This window comes from Ictidomys tridecemlineatus, unplaced genomic scaffold (genome assembly GCF_052094955.1).
Source record: "Ictidomys tridecemlineatus isolate mIctTri1 unplaced genomic scaffold, mIctTri1.hap1 Scaffold_108, whole genome shotgun sequence".
Taxonomy (NCBI): domain Eukaryota; kingdom Metazoa; phylum Chordata; class Mammalia; order Rodentia; family Sciuridae; genus Ictidomys; species Ictidomys tridecemlineatus.
Genome location: NW_027521026.1, coordinates 795,886 through 817,703, shown reverse-complemented (window position 1 = coordinate 817,703; position 21,818 = coordinate 795,886).

Sequence of the window (21,818 nt, the reverse complement as noted above, 5' to 3'; positions counted from 1 at the left end):
TCATGATTGGCTAAGGTTATAGGAAAATATTTTAAACAATGTACTCAATATCTTAGGTAATCAATATATGTCAGAAAAGATTGTAACTCTTGAAAATCATGTAAATCAAAGAAGTTTTGGGTTTTGAGGCTATTCATTCACTACCTGATAAAATCACCTGTAAAAAGGTATAAAAATAAAGGCCTCTCTAGGGGCAGCAGATTTTTTCTGGAGGCTGCTTGTAACTTGCAACCTGCCATCCAGTCTCTTCTTCTTTTGTGGAGGCCACTCCTCTTTCAGGACCCCTAGAACCCTGCTGGGGCTGGACCCGAGCAGGAATCTGCCATCTACAATTTACATTGCAACCTTGACTTTCACATGGTGGGCACAGTGGGTGCAGGGACCAAGAGCAACTCTCTTAACTTTTCAATAGCAGAGCAGCCACCCACCAACCCAAACTAGCTTGCCAGGTATAAATTCTCATTAATAAAATACTTTTCCAAATTAATATTCAAGGTGGCTTTTGGAAATATTTTGCCTTGCCAAATTTGACCTCAACATGATTACGTCTACAAAGCCCAAATATCTCAGAAGAATCGTCTGTCATGAACTGAACCTTACTTTGCCTTGAAATGACAAGTGGGAGAATATTGCAGATCAAAAAAAGCATTCCAGGTTAGGGGCAGTGGCCCAAGCCTATAATGCCAGTGGCTTGGGAGGCTAAGGCAAGAGGATCCAGTAACCAAAGCCAGCCTCAGCAAAAGCGAGGCGCTAAGCAACTCAGTGAGACCCTGTCTCTAAATAAAATACAAAATAGGGCTGGGGATGTGGCTCAGTGGTTGAGTGTACTTGAGTTCAGTCCCCAGTACCCACTCCACCCCGCCCCCCCCCTAAATAAAGCATTCTGGTTTCTTCAAGGCCTAGCAGGGCCACTATGTCCACTACAGGCTGACTGACCTCATAAAGGGTATAAGGCTTCGCTGTGCTCTTAAGGAAATGACTTCAAGGAAGTAAATGGAATTGGCCTAGCAGGAAGGGAGTGGGTGGGTGGCAGCATGCCCTTAACTTGAGTGGGCACCACTCCCTCTCCTCAGAAGCCAGGGGCAGCAGGTGAGGCTAGCCTTGAGGGAACATGCCCCTAGAAGCAATGTAAAATACAAGAACTGGAGATGTCGCTGGAGGGGCGTGGAAGGATCTGAGTTGTCCTGAGATTGGACTTTCAGCACCTTCTGCAAGGCCCTTCCATGTCTAGCATTCCCCAAATCCCTTTCCTACCCTCCACCATGTCCCTGAGGAGATGGCTGGAGACAAACATGCAGTATGTGACCCAAATAGCACCCTGGCCAGGCACCACGGAGCCTGTGGAAAGAGTACCCAAAACCCATGATCAATGTGGGATCAGGCTGCAGGCCCACAGTCAACAGGTCACACATCCGTGAGGAAAGTGGGGAGTCCCCAGGAGCTGCGACGTGCAGCCCAGCAGTGGACAGTGGGCCTTGCCCTTTGCCTTTTCACCAACCGTTCTTCCCCAAGAGATCCCTGCACGCCCTTTCCAGGTCACCTGTTCCAGCCATCTGTCACAGAAACTGGACTCAACAGTGTGTGTTTGGACAACAGAAGTTGGCGGTGTGCTAACGCAGCTCCCTTGGTCTCTCCTCTTGATTGGCCTCCACCACTTGCTCTGAATGGACAGTCATCTCAGCAAGCGAGGTCGCCGACCAGCAGGCCCTCACGGCCTATCACCCACCCAGTGGCCTGACCTGCCAGCCTCCAACTCCTGGGCGGGATCACCCTGCAGCCCCAGCATCTGCCATCAGCTCTGCCTGCAGACACTTCCACCAAGAAACCTGTCCTTTGTGCCTTGCTTGGCTGTGCCTTGCTGGGCTGGCTACTACAGAGGCCCTCTCCTGCAGGTGGCGCTCTGCTCTCGGTGGATCCTCCTGCCGCCCTCCTGGAGGGACCACAGGGAAAAGCAGGCACTGTCCTCTGATAACTTAGGAACATTGTGACCCTCCAGAATCCCAGGATCCTCCTTCCGAGCCCAGATCAATTGTACTGCCTCCACTACCAAAGCAGGTCCACGGAGATCTGGAGCCCAGGACACCTAGTCACATACCTCTCTTCCTTGGAAAAGCAAACAGAGGAGAGGGCCCAAGAGCAACCAGAGGATCTGATGGCAGCAGCAGTGGAAGTGGCTGTGGTGGCACAGGACAGGGATGTGGAAGAGGAACAGGAGAATAAAGGAGGAGGAAGAGGAGAGCAAAGAGATATGTAGGACATTTTGGAAATGGATGCCGTTAGCAATGGGGGAGTATCACCCTTGAAGCCTCTGCACACCAAGGAAGACCTCGCTGTGTGCAGCCTACTCCTAGGCTCTAAGAAACACACACTGTACAAGAGAGGGTCCAAGTGTCTCCAGTGATCTTCTCTGACAGCCTGACTGGTGCAGCCTGAGGCAGATGCAGCAGTGCTCCTGGCCTGCTCCACGCTGCCACAAAATGGGTAAAGTAAGGGTTGGATGAAGACATTGAAGACATTCTGCCCAGTTCTCCCAACTCCTGGGAATCTCCAGATGGGGTACAGTGGGAAGTCTTCAACTAACCCGTTAAGGAGTACTCTTCCACTCATACCTGCTAGCTAGAGGCCCTGTAACAGAAAGAGCCACATGCTAGTGACCCTGTAGATACCACTTCAGTGGCATTGAGGTGAGCTGCCACACCTCCTAAGCACACTCTGGTTCTTATGGAGGAGGACTTAGGACCCTACAGAAGAAGGATCTGTCTCCAAAGAAGAGCCGGATCATGGAGGATGACATGGAGGCCTTGGAGGGTAAAACAGACTGCAGCGGCCAGCACCAGGACCCTGAATTCTTTCTCCCCAACTGTGGATCCTGCAAGGACTGCAGACCCATGACTCCACCCACTGATACATCCCATAATATCCAGCTATTCTTGCCACCACTGTATTGGCAAATTAGGCTGATTGCCCCTGATCCTGTCTGTCCCTTTACCTTCCCCCATACCAAGTAGTGTTGATGTGGGCCTCCCTAGTTGTCTTCCTCTCCCTCCTCCTGCTAACCTCTTCCTTCTTTGAGGCCCAGTCCCAGTGTGGATATTCTTGCTGGTAAGTATCATCACTCTACTCACTTGGCAAGAGCTGCTGCACCCCCCATTTCCCTCCTCCCCACACCTCATATCCTGGGGCCTTTCCCCTTCAGCCTGCCTCCTGCAGAATGGAATCCCCAATCCTCAAGTGTGTGGATTTTCCTCCTTCTCCTCTCTTTCTTTCCCAGTTCTCCTTTGATCCCTTTCACCAGCAAACATGTTAGCATTGGTCAGCCCCTAACTCTGGAAAGTGAATCTGCCACCTCTAGAGCCAATGCCTCTGAGCACCCGATCCAGCAGCCAACTGTCCAGAGGGTAGTATGAGGTCATTGCCATGGACACTACTCCCTATTTTATGGCAGTAATTGTCATAATTGTCCCTGGCTCGAATAGCAGCTCCTACCCATTCCCCCACGTCTATACTCCTAGGCATTACAGGGAGATGGAAAATGGACCAGTGTGGACCATTTTTAGGGTCTCCTGCTCCAACTCCTATGGAACCATCTCTTTGTTCCATAAACCACTCCTCAGCCCACATCTGAGAACCCTCATGGGCAACAGGGAGAGCCCCTCTTCACAATACTCCTCTAATCATCTTATTCCCAGTCATGGATCATGCAGTGGCCTCCTTCCTAGATGACACACCATATAGAATACCATAAACCCGCAAGTATACCAACGATGGTGCTATGGATATCACCCCTTTATCCAAGGCTGTCATCTTCCAATCCTCTCTTGTTGTCAAGAACAACTTCAGCCCATACTACGGGTTGCTCCCTGGTTATGGGAACCTCCTACCCAGTGGCAATATTGCCTCCCTCCTTTTATCCACAAGTTGGTTTGTACAGCCTGTGCAGGGACCCAGCTCTACTCTCCAGCATCCTAGCAGTGCTGAAACAACCCATCAGCCCACATCTAGGGATGCAACCTAATGCACAACTCTTTCTCTTTGGGTAATCCAGGAAGCCCAGCCCAGCTATGGACTTAAGCTTTCCCACAGCTCAACAGCTGAGTGGCAGCACAGTGTAGCCAGGACCTGTGGGTATCACATCACCATGAACACCATTTTGCACACAACTCCACAACCTGACAGCCTTTCCCAAGAACCCAGATGGTATGTACACAGGCATAGCCACAAGGTCTGAACTGGGATATGCCAGCAGGGTGACAAGCTCCAGAGACAGAACTTCAATCTTTGCTAGCACAATTTCTGGCCCAGTGGAGTTCATGAGAACTGGGGCTCCCAGGGGTGGAGGGAACTTTGGGTGTAGCATACCCACACCAGGATGGAGGTCCCATTCCACAGCCCACTCTCAATCAGGATGGATCTATTTCAAACCAGTGTGAAGCACAGAGGAGAACTTTGTGGACACTCAGCTTGACCCACCTGCCAGATATGGAAAAGAAATACATACATAAATTGTTTGTAGGATTGCTAATTAGTGCAATTTTTCTAGAAGGCAGTATAGAGGTTCCTAAAATAACTGGAAGGAACTCACCATATCATCCAGGGATTACACTCTTTGGTGTATAACCAAAAGAACTAAAATCAGCATACTACAGGGTGCAGCCACAACAATATTTATAGGACAACTCACATTATTTAGCTATGGAGCCAACCTAGGTATCTGTGAACACAGGAATTGATAAGGAAAATGTGTGTGTGTGTGTGTATGTGTGTGTAGATATATAGATATTCACAAGTACATACATTATACATACAATATATTATTACTCAGCCATAAAGAAGAATTGAACTATGGCATTGGCAGTCAATGGTTGGAACTGGAGACCATCTTACTAAATAAAATTAACCTGACCCAAAAAGCAAAAGATCAAATGCTTTCCTCTGATATTCAGAAGCTGAACCAGAGTAAGAAAAACATAGAAGAAAAAGTATGTTTTTTGGGGGGGGAGGAATTCCATGAAACTAGAAGAGACGTCAGTGGAACGGAGGATGGGGATTGAGGGTTAGAAATGAGGAATGAGAAAAGGGAAGAATGGTGGAATGAATCTGACCCAACTTCCTGTGTGTATATATGAATAGGAATTTAAGTTTTGTTGATATCCACAAGGTACTAAAATGATTAATAAAAGAAACATCAGTAGAGTACAGGTGAGGGTTCATGGGAGAGAAGGAGTATAGGAAAAGCAGAGAAACTTCGAACTGAATTTGAGCAAATTATATTCCATGATTGTGTAGTTATGTCAAGTGAAGCCTAAAAATGATTCCTCATGCTCCTTCCTGTGTCCTGCCTTCCACCCTTGTCCATACTACACCTGTACATCCCCCAGGGTGATGTGGCTATGATTTCCATCCTTACAGATGTGTCAATATATTTTATAAATGTATGCAAATGAGTATACAAAGTTGCCTGTTTAGCTTCTTTCATAAAACAATGATTTTTAAAAATGTTTTCTTTTTTTAGTTTTTATAGTTTTAGATGGATACAGTACCTTTATTTTATTAATTTATTTTAATGATGCTGAGGATCAAACCCAGTGCCTCACACATGCTAGACAAGCACTCTACCACTGAGCTATACCCAGACCCCCATAATGATTTTGAGGGGAAAACATGATTTTGTTTATGTCAGTGACCCATCCCTGTGGTTTACTGTATAGTAGTCCATTGTGTGAGTGTACCATGGGACAACCCAACTATTGGCGGATATCTATGTTGTAGAGTACAATTATTAAAAGTAAAGCTAGTATGAATGTCTCTTGAAAGATCTTATAAGAATAGGCAAAGGAAGAGAAGGGCTATGCCATATGCTAGAAGCAGGTTTCAATTTTAAGTGGCTAGACTTTCTAATCTTTTTTTTAAAAAAAGTATTTATTTTTTAGTTTTCCGCGGACACAACATCTTTGTCTGTGTGTGGTGCTAAGGATCGAACCCGGGCCGCACTCATGCCAGGTGAGCACGCTACTGCTTGAGCCACATCCCCAGCCCTAGACTTTCTAATCTTGGAAGGGATGGTACCAAGCCACTAAGTGCCGAAGAGTTCTGCTCCCTACACTTTCTCACCAATATTTTGTGTAGCCAGACATTTAAGTTTTAGGTCTTCAACTGTTGTGCAGTTGTATCCTCTTGTGATCTAAGTTTTTACAAAGCTGTTGATTATGATAAGTAAATTTTCAAGTGATTGTTTCCTGTGTATATGACTGTCTTAATGATATCTCTTTTCAAAGCATTTTGCCAGTGCTTTTGACTTTATTTTAATTTCTAAAATTTAGGCTTAGATTTTTTTCAAATGGCATATAACAAAAGTTTTTATATGATTTGCAAACATTTCTATCAATCTCTGTTCTGCTCTTTTATTCTTACAGAGATATCTTCCAAATATCTCTTCTTCATCTCAGATGTCATTTTTGCTCCTTTCTTGTTCTTGGGATGATACTGTCTGTAGGTAATCTTCATCTCACCCAAGAGCAAAAGGACTTTGTCCGATGTTTAGACTCATAGAAATTTAATAGATGTATGTTTGAATTTGGATTCTTGACCTATCAAGTAGGAGACAAATTCCTATATGTTTGGAAGGGTTCTGTACAAACCATATACTACCTGTGTACAGAAACACTTCTCAAAAACTCTCCTCTTCCTCCACTGAATTTCCTTTGTACCATTCTTCAAAATCATTGAACTCCCAATTTTTACCCCAAATGCAGATTGCAGAATCACATCGGTTACACAGCCACAATTTTACATAATGCCCTATTAGTAACTGTTGTATTCTGCTACCTTTCCTATCCCCTACTATCCCCCCTCCTCTTCCCTCACACCTTCTCTCTCTACCCCATCTACTGTAATTCATTTCTCTCCTTGTTTATTTTGCCATTCCCCTCACAACCTCTTATATGTAATTTTGTATAACAATGGGGGTCTCCCTTCATTTCCATGCAATTTCTCTTTTCTCTCCCTTTCCCTCCCATCTCATGTCTCTGTTTAATGTTAATCTTTTCTTCCTGCACTTCCTCCCTGCTCTGTTCATAGTTGCTCTCATTATATCAAATAAGACATTTGGTATTTGTTTTTTAGGGATTGGCTAGCTTCACTAAGCACAATCTGCTCTAGTGCCATCCATTTCCCTGCAAATTCCATGATTTTGTCATTTTTTAGTGCTGCATAATATTCTATTAACCAGCTTTTTAACACATTATCACCAAAAGACCTGACAAGAAGGAGGAGGAAAAATTTATTTGCTTCACAGTTTCTTATGTCAGTCCTTAGACAGCTGACTCTATAACTCTGGGCCCAAGATGAGGCATAACATCATAGCAGAAGTATGTGGTGGAAGTATCCAGTTCAGAACATGGCCACCTGGTAGGAGAGAGAGCAAGCACCAGTCACAAAGTATAAGCCCCAAAGGCATGCCCTCAGTCACCTTCTTCTTCTAACCAACTTCTACCTGTCTAGAGTTACCCCTCAGTTTATCCATATTGGTGGATTAAGGAACTGTTTATGTTAAGGTTCTTACATCCCAATCTGTTTACACCAAAACTTTCTTTCATTGTCTCACACGTGAGCTTCTAGTGGACACCTCATTTTGAAATTATAACACCTGATACTGGACTTATTCAAATACAATTTGTCCTATGATGAGAAGGTTCCATGGAACCCAGACTGAGAGCAATGAGAATGGTCCGAGGAGTGGACCTAGAGGTGACTAATGGGATGTGGTTGGATAAAGTGTTTCATTTTTCAACTGATGGTTTGGTGTTTGAGTTTTGCTGAAGTCCCTGGTGATTGCACATCCAAACACAATGAGAGTTCAGCATCAATGTGTTTGATAATGAGGAAAAACTGGAAAAGACATAATTCTGACTTTGACACTCACATTGCCTCCTTCTACTGTGGATCAGAACAGGGACATGCTCTCCTAGGGGCCACACAGGGCATGGGAGCCTGGTGTCCTTGCTGCCTGCCACATCACTGCCACCACCACCAGGCTGTGACCTCTGCAGGACCCTTTACTGCAGTGACCTATCTGCTCCCCCTTCAGAGGACAAAAGTGAGGAAGTAGAATAAGGATGAGAGGTGAGGCCACAGGGCCTGAAATACAGGGAATAAATCCCAGCTCCTCAGGAATGATGGGAAAGGGAGGGATGGGTGTCTGTTTAGGTCACTGCCACAACATGTTCCCAACTGTTCAACAGTCAGCTACAGTGGTCCACAGGCTCGACTGACAGTCACCAATCACTCTGTCACACAGCCAGGTAGTCAAGCCAGCTGTTGTCACCCCTCTAGATCCCTGGTATGGGTGGGTTATGGCAGTTGCTGCCACTCCTGCATCCCTGATAGGACTCTTGCCCACAACTTTGGGACTATGTCATCTATGAAAAGCTTGTCCCATCACAGTGCCAACTGCTGATTCTATTAGACCATGATTCAGTCCCTGCTGGTGTCTTGGTTTCCCTGAGGACTCTGCTTGACCACTGCAACTGTTAAGGGCACTAAGGTCGTTTGCTAGACCACAAGTGGCATGGTAAGTGTCCAGTACAGCACCAAGCACAATGAATGCACATAGTAGGTGTTCTATAACTGTTTCATTAGCTGAATTAAGGAAGGAAATGCACCCGTTAAAGGCTCAGTTCACGGTTGCTGGTAGGTCAAAAATAAAAACTGAGTTTCGAGAAAAATAAATATTAAAGTCCTCATTGGAGACATTCATAATCTATCTGTAGAAAGCGAATAATCCAACTTAGAAACATAAAACACAGAGTGACAAAGAGTTAGCCTAAGTACAAAATGAAGAGATGGACAAAGGAGCTTTAGGTGTGAGCTGGCATTGTTAGGGAAATCTTCAGGAAGCAAGGACCCAACAGGTGGCCTGAGTCAACTGGAAGGCAGCCAAACCAGGGGTTATTATTGATCCTCTGGTGCTTCTGCCTCCAGGCACAACTGTCACAGCTCCAGGGATTCTCCCCCCCCCCCAACTGGAAGCCCATCCCAGGGACCTGTGGGGCCACACTCAGGCGCCCAACCGCCCAACCGCCGCCCCTACCCAGCTTGAGGGCGCCCCCTGGCGGTAGGCCGGCCTGGGTGGGCGGGGCACCCGGCTCCCATCAGCCCGCACCACAGGGACCAACTGTCAGTTGGTCACAGTCGCCGCGCGCCATCCCCACCATCAGTGGGTCCGATGGGCGCCTCCAATAAGCAACTCTCCTGCCGCCCTCAGGATGGCCCGGAGCCCGCGTCGCGTCCCGGGAAGCCGGAGGAGAGCAAAGTTCTGGGGGCGGCGGCCAACTTCGTGGAAAGGGCGGCCTCAGCGCGTCTGCTTTTGCACAGCTGCCTGCCACGGGCTGAGCGCAGGGTCAGGCCCGCGGACGCCACGCCAGGGGCAGCCCGGGCACCACTAGAGCGCGACCTGAGTGGCGCCGCTCTCCCGCCAGGTACTGCCTCAAGCTCCCTCAGCGGGAGCGGGCGCTGCCAAGGAGCTGGGCGGACAGTAGGCTCCCTGCCTGCGGGATCTGCACCTGCATCTGGGGCCTTGGGTCTGTAGGCAATGCAGTGGGTCGCGTGCACGCCATCCAGCCAAAGAGAGCACAAGACACAGCACCTATTGCATAATAGCTGACATTCTGACTGGAGTGAGAGGAAATCTTAGAATAGTTTTGATTTGCATTTCTCCAGTTGCTAGAGATGATGAACATTTTTTTCATATATTTGTTCATTGATTGTATATCCTCTTCTGAGAAGTGTCTGTTCAGGTCTTTGGCCCATTTTTTTATTGGGTTATTTGGGGTTTTTTTTGGAGTTTAGCTTTTTTTAAAATACTTTTTTTTCAGTTTTTTTTAAGTGGACACAATATCTTTATTTTGTTTTTGATGTGGTGCTGAGAATCGAACCCAGTGGCTCACGCATGCTAGGTGAGCATGCTACAACTTGAGGTACATCCCCAGCCCTGGAGTGTAGCTTTTTGAGTTCTTTACATACCCGAGAGATTAGTGCTCTGATGTGTGAGGGGTAAAAATTTGCTCCCAGGATGTAGGCTCTCTGTTCACCTCACAAATTGTTTCTTTTGCTGAGAAGAAACTTTTTAGTTTGAATTCATCCCATTTATTGATTCTTGATTTTAATTCTTACATTATAGGAGTCTAATTAAGGAAGTTGGGGCCTCATCTCACATGATGGAGATTAAGGCTTACTTTTTCTTCTATGAGATGCGGTGTCTCTGGTTTTATTCCTAGGTCCTTAATCCATTTCAAGTTGACTTTTGTGCATGGTGAGAGCTAGAGGTTTAATTTCATTTAGTTGCATATGGATTACCTGTTTTCCCAGCACAATTTGTTGAAGAGGCTATCTTTTCTCCAATGTATGTTTTTGGCAACTTTGTCTAATATAAGGTAATTAGAATTTCATGGGATAGCCTCTGTGTTCTTTTATTCTGTACCATTGTTCTACCAGTCTGTTTTGGTGCCAATACCATGCTGTTTTGTTACTATTGCTCTGTAACATAGTTTAAGGTCTAGTATAGTGATGCCACCTTCTTCACTCGTCCTGCTAAGGATTGCTTTAGCTATTCTGAGTCTTATATATTTCCAGATGAATTTCATGACTGCTTTTTCTATTTCTATGCAGAATGGCATTGGGATTTTGATTGGAATTGTATTAAATCTGTATAGTGCTTTTGGTAGTATGGTCATTTTGATAATATTAATTCTGCCTGTCCAAAAGCAAGGTAGAGCTTTCCATCTTCTAAGGTCTTCTTTGATTTCTTTCTTGAGGGTTCTGTAGTTTTCATTATATAGATCTTTCATCTCTTTTGTTAAGTTGATTCCCAAATATTTTTTAAGGCTATTGTAAATGAGATAGTTTTCCCCATTTCCCTTTCTGAGGATTTGTCACTGATATACAGAAAAGCATTTGATTTATGGGTGTTGATTTTATATCCTGCTATATTGCTGAATTCATTTACTGATTGTAGAATTTTCTAGTGGATTTTTTTTGGGTCTTCTAGGTATAGAATCATATCATAAGCAAATAATGCTAATTTTAGTTCTTCTTTCCCTATGTTTATCCCTTTAATTTCTTTCATCTAATTGCTTTGGCCAGTGTTTCAAGAACTATGTTAAGTGGAAATGGTGAAAGAGGGCATCCCTGACTTTTTCCAGGTTTTAGAGAGAATGCCTTCAATTTTTCTCCATTTAGAATGATGTTGGCCTGGGGCTTAACATAAATAGCTTTTATGGTGATGAGGTATTTCTGTTATCCCTAATTTTTCTAGTGTTTTGAGCATGAAGGGGTGGTGTATTTTGTCAAATGCTTTTTGTGCATCTATCAAGGTGATCATATGATTCTTATCTTTAAGTTTATTGATGTGATGAATTAGATTTATTGATTTCTGTATGTTGACCCAACCTAGCATTTCTAGGATGAATCCCCATGAAATTGTGGTGCATGACTTTTTGTTATGTTTTTGTAATCGATTTGCCAGAATTTTATTGAGAATTTTTGTATCTATGTTCATTAGAGATGTTGGTCTGAAGTTTTCTTTTCTTTTTCTTTTTACTTTTTCTTTCTTTCTTTCTTTCTTTTTTTTTTTTTTTTTTTTTTGATGTGTCTTTGCCTGGTTTTGGAATCAGGGTGATATTGGCCTCATAGAATGAGTTTGGAAGTGCTGCCTCTTCTTCTATTTTCTGAAATAAATTGAAGAATATTGGTGATAGTTCTTCTTTAAATGTCTTGTAGAAATCGGCGGTGTACCCATCCAGTCTGGGGTTTTTCTTGGATTGTAGACTTCTGATGTTCTCTTCTATCTTGAAATTGATCTGTTTAAATTGTGTATATCATCCTGATTCAATTTGGGCAAATCATACGACTCAAAAATTTGTCAATGCCTTTGATATTTTCTATTTTATTAGAGTACAAGTTTTCAAAATAATTTCTAATTTTCTTCTGTATTTCTGTAATGTCTGTTGTGATATTTCTTTTTCATGCTGTTTATTGGTAATTTAAGTTTATTCTCTCCTTCTCTTTGTTAGCATGGTTAGGGGTCTGTCAATTTTATTTATTTTTTCAAAGAATCAACTTTTTGTTCTGTTAATTTTTTCAATTGTTCCTTTTCTTTCAATTTCATTGATTTCAGCTCTGAGTTTAATTATTTCCTATCTTCTACTGCTTTGGGTGTAGATTTGTTCTTCTTTTTCTAGGGCTTTGAGATGTAATGTTAAGTCATTTATATGTTGGCTTTTTCTTCTTTTTTAAATATTTATTTTTGAGTTGGATATAATATTTTTCTTTTTATTTATTTTTGTGTGCTGAGGATAGAACCCAGGGCCTCGCACTCCTAGGCAAGTGCTCTACTACTGAGCCAAAACCCCAGCCCCCGCAGGAGGAGTGGTAACATGCTGCCATCAAATTGTACAGTGCATTTATTAAGTTTTAACCAATTGGTAAATTCACCATCCCATGTTGCAGGGCTTTAGCTAGAGAAGCCGAGGCTCTGCTTCTCATGCACTACTGATCCATGCCTTTACCTTTCTTTGTCCACCATAGATCATGTCCCAGCAGCAACTCTATCTCTGAGTATTTTTCAACCACCTCCAACCACTCCAGCCCTGTGTCCATACACTGCTGCCTGAGAAATCTTCAGCCAGACCCATGTACTGACGCTTACTCTATGTTCTTTTAGAACATCCTGTGGATTCCGCTGAAGAGCTTCCAAATTAGAGGCATACATTCCTGAAACTCCAAGTGGAAGAGGCTTTGTTCTGATTGCATTGTCTTGTTGGAAGGCCTCTGATTGCACAGAACCCAGTCAGAGCCTGGCAACAGAAGTCAGAGCAAGAAGATGCTGTCCACACAGCATGGACTCAGAGGTAGGAGCAATGTCAGAGCCACTCTGTAGCCACCCTGTGTTTATGTCTCTGTTTTGTATGGTTGGATCCCGAAGAGCATCTTTGTTTTCAGAGTGAATTGGATGACCCACTAGACAGTCACACTGAAGGTAGGACACTATAGAAGCAGTTCTGTATAACAGCTGGAGGACACTGCTGCTTTTGAACCTGGGGATGGAGTCTGAGTGGAAGGATCTTTATATTTTTCATATCTTAATGACCTTGTGTCAAGAGATCTGATGCCATGACTTGGAGTGTGCTGTGTTTGTAACCACGTTTTCTAGCCTTACATGGAAAGTTGACCATTGTCAGGAGAAGAGCTCATTCTCTCCTTATCACCTAAACATCCTGTGACTTGATGTGACATAGTGAAGAAGAAATCTCATCATCAGACAGAAAGCCAGACAAAAACCAGGGTTTTTCTGTGCTCAGAGTGTGCTTCTGAGGTCACTCTCCCAATGACCTTAGGCCTCCCTCTTGGCCTCACCTCTTACAGGATCCACCCCTTCTCAATCCTGCCCCCCTGAGGATCCCAACACATGGACCTAGGAAGACAACCACATCCAAACCTCAGAAGGGACTGCTGTGGTGGTCTCAAACATTCACTCCACCCCCAAATCAGCGTGACAGTGCTGTTCTCCTTGTTTGGGTCAGTTTGAGATTGGGAGTAGGACCTAGTTCTGAGGGTTGAGATGAAAGGGAAAGTCTGCTGGGGAAATCTCTGATAAAGGTATAGTCACAGGAGCTGAACCAAAAGTGAAATATGGCAGATTGAGAAAATCTTCACATCCAACCACAACTCCTTTGACATGCTAGGAAAAGGAATTTTGTTTTTCTTTCTTCTTTCTCTCTTCTTAAAAAAATTCATTTGTTTTTTTAGCTATACATGGCAGTAGAACCTATTTGATGTATTTGTACAATCACAAAATATATTGCATTTTAATCCCAGTCTTGTGGATGTACACAATGCCGAGATTCACTGTGGTATATTCACATATGTACAAGGAATGTTATGTCAGATTCATTCCACTGTCTTTCCTATTCCTATCCCCTCTCCCTGCCTTTCATTCTCCTTTGTCTAATCCACTAAACTTTCATGGCCCACCCCCACCTACAACATTGTGTGTTAGCATCCACATGTTAGAATATTCAACCTCTGGTTTTGGGGGTTTGGCTTATTTGAATTAGTATGATAGTCTCCACATCCATTCATTTACCAGCAAATGTTATAAAGTCATTCTTCTTTGTGCTGAGTAATATTCCATTGTGTATATATAACACATTTTCTTTATCCATTCATCTGTTGATGGATACCTAGGTTGGTTCCATAGCTTAGCTATTGTGAATTGAGCTTCTGTGAACATTGATGTGGCTATGTCACTGTAGTAGACTGATTTTATCCTGTGGATATATACTAAGGAGTGGGATAACTGGGTCAAATAGTGTTTCCATTCCTAGTTTTTAAAGGAATCTTCAATTGGTCCAGTGTAGTTGCATCAATTTGCAGTCCCATTTATTGTCACTTGTATTCATACACACACACACACACATATCTGGGAATTATATATATATATATATATATAATATATATATATATATAATTTAAAACATATCTTAGAATATTGATACATAAGTTTATCTGCTCCCAAATTTTAAAATGTATTTATCTTGTTTGTATCCACTCACTTCTAGAAATGTACCTGAGATGATGGGTGAGCTAAGATTTGCGTGAATCTGTTATGAGAAAGAAAGATGAGGTGGTACTCAGAGGCCTACACAGTTTGCCAAGAAAACTAGGAAAAATGAAACCATCTGATAAGCTGAGGAACCTTTTAGGTTATTGTGTAACCAATATGGTTACACAATAACCTAAATTTCCAAACAGAAGCTAAAAGAGTTAAGCTAAAAGTGCCTTAACCACATTCATATTAATGTGAAATTGCAAAAAACCCAGCAGTGTTATGAGCGAAATCACATAATGCAAGGAGGAAAGGCATAGGAAGTCACATCACACTGCATTTTAAATGTCCCCTCTCTTGAATGCAGTGAGGAAAATATTTCACATTGGCCAAGAGAGATGTCTAGGAAGAGCTGAGAATCTTTTTAATGTAGTTTCTTGTTTATAAAAAGAAATGAAATGGAGTAATAATATAATCTTTACATAATAAAATCTCAGGGAATGTTATTTTTTGAATAATGCATCTCCTCATCTGTTTTTTAAATCTCTTTCATTAGAGTTAATCACACAAAAATCTTTCAGGCTGCTGCTGCTAATTTAAATCTAGAGATTGCAAGTTTAATTTTTATTGTTATTTTGTTTTTTGTTAGCCTTCTATGTGCCTATATTAGCAGCTATACGGTAGAGGAATGCAAGACTCATTGCAAAACAAGTTATTTGTGATTCACATGTATGAACAATATTTAGTAACATGCTAGTTATCATTAGTATCTTTCAATAGCACTAAGAATGAGGCACATTTAAATCTTGCTCACAGCCTTACAGCAAGGAGACCCATTTATATTCTGGACCTTAACTTCAGTTGTAGGAGAACTCTAACCAACATACTTAGGGACCTCCAATCAGGAAGGTGCCTCCTTGCATTTTCTAATTTTCCTTAAACAGAGTTGCCAAAAAAAAGGGGCGTCCATGATATCCTTTCCTGCTGTTGAACACAAGTTGCAATGCAGAGGATATTCGGTGAGTTTGGTTGTCAACCTGAACATGCCCTAGTTATTGTGCCTTGTCTTAGTTTGACGTATCACTTTCTCTGCTGCTGCCTTCCCTTCAGGCTCTCTAGCCCATGATGACAAAGACACAGGCAACCCCTACTCTTCATAATGCCACATCACATCAACAACACTTAGCAGAATGCCTTGCACAGAGCAGCAACACACTAAACAGATCATACACATATGTATAAATGAAGAGGATTAAAAATTCCTAGTAAAAACACCAGGCTGTAAATCTTGTTGTCTGGTTTAGATCATCATGGCTTAATGATCTACTTCCAGATCCAAAGAAAAGGAATGTGAATGAAGCTATCTGAAAAGGGGCTATTAGGCAGCACATCAAGTCTTTTTTCTTTCAAGTCAGCTTTATTCCCTGGGCTTAGATTGAAACATTATTTATGATACTCCAAAACTCAACCAGAATCTACAGGATAATTGGAGCTTTAAACTATTTTTTCCTCTTCTTCAATCAGAAATTAGATTATTATTATTATCTGTCAAACATACTTCCTTCCTCCTACCCAAACATGCAAATTGTATGCAGAGTCTGAAGACAGTCAATCAAGGCAAGGGTTGTAGAGGGAGGTGGTATTGTTGGCAAGTTATATTATGAAGAATGAGAGGCACTGTGGGAAAGTTTTATGCCTATGGTTCTTAAAGAAGTATTCATTTTCAGTATGTCATTCACTAGTTAACTCTGATCAAAGAAAAATATATTCCCCCACAAATCCACCTGCTACTCTGACAGCCTTTTGTTTAATATGACAACAGAACCACCTGTCTGAGTTTCCTGTTTTATATTTTGCATAATGTACATGATTTCTAGCATGTGCCATATGGCAATTTGGGATGGATGGCATTAGAGCAATCTGATTTCTATGTGTTGCTTTCTTTGTCCCCAGGGCATATTTTGCATTTATATCCTGCAAATAACAGGAGATATGTTTCAACTCCCCACATTTATTTTTCCCCAAACACATTCATAGACTCTTGTTCAGTGCTCCTTGTCAAGAACTTTGAAAATTCCCCTTTCACAGAGTAGGTGTGTGGGAATCTTTGACAGAGCTATCAGAGTTCTTTGTTTTCAACTTGGGTCTTTGTTAAGTCAGAGGGGGAGGAAAAGAAAGCTCTTTGGGTTCGTTATGATTTAATCTCCTCACTCTCTTTAATGAAATAAATATAGCTGATGAGTGGGTTGGTCTTGGCATTCCTTTGATATGTGTAGAAGATACACTTGTACATACACACACACACACACACACACACACATAAATACACATTATAAAATGACAAAGGGAAGGGAAGGGAGGAGTACTTGCCAACCTATTCAATTCATAACTACTGAGACAATGCCAATCATGAACTAGGAAGAGGACATAAGGTGAAAGCACAATGATTCAATGCATGACTTTGTATGAGTTATGATGTGTGTATCTTGTTCTTTGAGAGAGTAGGGGATGTGTCTTTTTCATTTTTTCATTCAGAACACACCCTTGTAACTTATGAAACCTTACAGGGAGAGTACTTGGTAAATATGGTTGACTGATTCACTGTACATTGAGTCATCAAAAGAAGAGTGACATCATATGCAAACATTTATACAGTGATGCCCATACATATTTCAACCAAGATCCTTTCACGTCCTAAAATGCTAACCAAGAAAGGTATGAAGGATTGGAATTTTATCCAAATATAATTATTAGGGTGGCATTAGAGGGTTATTTAAAAGAAGTAAAACAGATTTTGAAATGATGTTTAAAGAAAGTAATTAATTTGGGAGAGAATGAACAAGTCAACATTCATCAACTTAAGAAAAAGTTGAGTTTCAAATTACTAAACTGTTAAAGAGTTCAGTTGGCTAGAACAATAATATTGGACTAGTCCTATTACAGATTTTATTTTATGAGATAAAATTTTAGTTAGCTTTACTTTAGAGAGAAACCTGCCACAGCCTTGAATCTGTGCTAATCTAACGATGCTTGCAGATCCAATGGCCCCATCCCTCTCAGGCAAACACCCTGTGACTCAGCACACTACCCAATTCTCATTGCTTAGGACTCAGGGGACAAAGTGAAATTCTGCCACCCACTTAAGTCCCAGGCTGCAACTCCAAAAACTAATCCACAGTTAGGACGTCATTTTAAAAGTTAGCCGAGCTGGGCACCTTATGTGTCCTGCAAAACATCAAGAAAATCTCCTCTCTTCCAACCCAAAGAAAGAAAGAAAATACTTGGAACTTAATTGTGCTTACAACACAGCCCAGTAACTGAAGTGGTAATTCAAAGGAGCAGCTTTGCAATGACTATTCATCATTGCTCATCATGAAGGAACACCCTTAGCAAGGTCTATGAACACTGAGTGTGTTTATTAGGTCATTTACTGATGAAATGAGACTGTCATTGCATGAAATTATCTACTAGCATATAAGCCATGCAAAGCTATAAACATGGTACTTGTTGTGGTCATGCCAAAGAATGATTTTGGGGCTAACTGATCATGCCCTAGGTAACATATTTCAAAGGGGCTTAAACCCAGGGGACTACCTAGACAGTTTCAGCTAATATGGCTACCAACTGTAACAGGCATTTAAAGCTTTCTGAGATAACAACCACAAAGCCTAATCTTAGCCTTGGTCCTGGTGTGCTGTGTAAATCCAATAGACCGGTAGAGTGGTGGCATTTCTGTTCTGACAAAGGAATGATAAACATCCTAAAATGACTTTGACAGGATATAATTATATGAAGTATTTAAACAAACTCTGGAAAGTACACAGGCACACACTTACCACCCACCTGTATTTGGCATTACTAAGTACCCTCCTAAATGGCCAAAGACACCAGTTGTCCTCAGTTCTGTCCTTGTGGGGAGTGATGCCAGATTTTGGATGTGTGGCGTTTTATTTTGGGGATGCATTGTACTAAAGCTGCGATTGTTTCCATGGGGAAATGTCCCAGAGTGATTCTTGCCGTGGCACTCGGCTCTCTCAGACACTCCCAGAGAAACCATGATTGAGCTCTGCACTTTGACTTTGATGTCCGACAAAGGGTTGAAGAGGGAGGACTGTGTCAGGAGTTCCTTGTCCAGCAGGTCCTGTAGACAGATGGGACCACTGCATGTTCGGCTCACTGTCAGGTCTGGTTGCATGGCAGAATTCAGGAGTAGGGAGTTACCTGGGTAAAAAATATATATATAGTGATCTGTCACTCAGAAACTATGACACCTCCATTACCCTTTTACAGCTGCCTTCTCTAACTGCAGGCCCACCCTGAGAAAGCAGAGTGGCCACAACAGGTTGGTTCTTAGTGACCAACACCTTGAAACTCTGGCCCTCCTTCCAGTCCATTCTTTCAATGCTGCCAGATTAATCCTTCACCTTCTGAGATCCTTACATGCTTGATTTGGAGAACAAATATTTCTGGCACTCTGGCAAGTAGCTCAGGTATTGTTGTTCATGTGATTTTCACTGGCAAAAAAGAGCTAAAAAAAATTAGATGTTTTGCAATCCAGTTCAGAGCAAAAATAACACCTGTTCATTTTAAATGGCAAGAGATGACACAGCTTGGTGACTAGGTAGTGCCATTTATAATGAAGCTGCTTGGTTTCAGCATATTTTTTGTGGATTTCTGGGCACTTTCTGGATCTGCAGGAGGACATGATGTGTCCTCAGAGCAAATGGTTCAGGGGACCTCATGAATCACTTTATGTCTCAGTAGCCAATTCACTTGAACATTGCATATGTCACCGAGAGGAAAACAATACTCCATATGGAAACAAAAAGCAACTCAGATTCTATGTGGGGAGCAGCTCAGAAGAGTCTCCTTTCTGTCTGAAAACAAATGAAAAAAAAAAACAATCTTTACAATAGCATGAGAAATTGGACTTTGTCATCTGTTGGGAAGCACCAATTTTTCTAAGCCAAATATTAAAATGAAATGCTGTGATATATTTTTGTGATGAAGTAATCTCATTTATTAGTAAATAACAAAATAACCCTCAGTCCCAAACCTCCCACCCATATCAGTCCATCAATGTGACATCTCAAATTGAAACCCAAACCATATTAAACAATTTTCCTTTGGGGCCTGACAGAATGTTTAAAGTATGGTATTTTTGAAAATGTTGCCATTCTAGGCCATATTGTATGAGCCTCTATTGTTTTTCCATTTTCATAATCTGTAACAATGCCAGCAGGAAATCTATAACCCTGACTTTTGCCACCTCTTATTCGGATGCTCTAAGATTGCAAAATCACAGAGAAAATGTACAAATGGGATGAAATAATGCTGCAAGATCTAATGTCTCCTTGTGGTGTATTTCTTCCAAGCTTGGAGCTACTGTGCCAAGACAAATGCCAATCAAGTCTCTGTGTTTTGTAACAGAACCACATTGAGTTCTATAGCTTAGGAACCATGTTCTTGTTTATGGTCTTCAGGCAAGAAGTGGGTCTGCAGAATGATCCCATGTCTGCAAAGAGTTGGGAACTGATGTTTCCTTGGAGACTTCAAGAATTATATGCCCAAGTCTACCAAGCCCTCACCTATTGAAACTTAAGTTTTGGTTATTCTTGAAAGACTCTCTGAGCTCATGTGAAGCAATGAAATGAAAATTATTTCCTAGAATTAGGTAGCACAGATGTGGAGAATCCTTGATAATAAAAGTACGTACAGGGCAGGGGATGTAGCTCAGTGACAGAGTGCTTGCCTAGCATGCACGAGGTCTTGGGTTCCATCCCCAGTCCTGGGGGAAAAAAAGTATATACATATGACACAGTCCACAGTTGAAGAATGGGCACAGTTGAAGAAGGAAGTTGGGGTGGGCAGGGGTGAGTGATTGGCCCTGATCAGACTTCCATCTACTCTTTGAAAATATATTTTCAAGTTCTTAGTCCACAATAAGAATAACATTCTATTTCATGGGGCTGGGAACTGAAACCTGGGCCTTGTGCAAGGCAGGCAGGTGCTCTACCACTGAGCTGCACCCCAGGGCATTAACAGTCTCATTGTTTCCCTTTCTGCAGCACCAGATATATTGTTCAAGAACAGATATGCCTAAGACACTGCAGGTGAAAGCCACATAGTATGCATATGAGGTGTATCATCACAAGGAATATAGGGATAGTAGCAGCTACCAAAGGATTCTTTTCTACATCATTAGTTTCATGAGATCCTTGGTCAAAAGTAAACAAGGTGGTCAGACAATTTGGCAAGGTTATGTATTCATTTAGAGAATGACAATACAAAATTCTCTTTCCTCCCCAAATGTGCACAGACTAGGCAACGGCATTTTCACTTGGTGCTCATGAAGCAGGATGGCAGCCTGTACTGAAAGTATCATCTTCCAGAACCATGGTCACTCCATTTATGAGCACTTGCCATCCATGCACCAAGGGATTATATGGGTTGCCTTTCCTATCCTCTACTATCCCCACTTCCCTCCCCTCCCATCTTCTCTCTTCAACCCATCTACTGTAACTCATTTCTCTTCCTTGTTTTTTTTCCCTTTCCCCTCACTTACTCTTATATGTAATTTTGTATAACAATGAGGGTCTCCTTCCATTTCCATGCAATTTCCCTTCTCTCCCCCTTTCCCTCCCACCTCTCATCCCTATTTAATGGTGGTCTTCTTCTCATGCTCTTCCTCCCTGTTCTGTTCTTTGTTGCCCTCCTTATATCAAAGAAGACATTTGGCATATACACCTAACTTGTTTAGTTCTTGATGTCAGATGGAGAGACACTTCTCTTTCACAGCAGTCAGCCACTGCAGGACTTGGGTGGTCCCCATATGAAACAAGTCTCCACCTTGAATCCTTTGGTACTTTGGGGAAGTTTTAGTTCCCTGATGGGCCAGTCCAGGTGGTGAGTTCAGTCCTATGCCAAAGGAGGTGGGGCCTGCAAATGAGAAGGAGTAGAAAAATCAGAGTAAGACACTTCCAGGAAAAAAAACATTGGTTCATATTATTCTCTGTTGGGGGGTTCCATCTTGCCCTCTGTCATAGCTAGCTGCTCAGGTATATTTATTCATAGTTCAAAGCTAGTTCAGGGCAAGTATCAACAAAATTCAATAAACCTTTGCCTAATTAAAAATGGTTAGCTGAGTTAAGATCCTTCAAGGAAATGATGAGAGGGACAAAAACCAAGGTCAGCATCTTATTAAACTCTTGTTTCT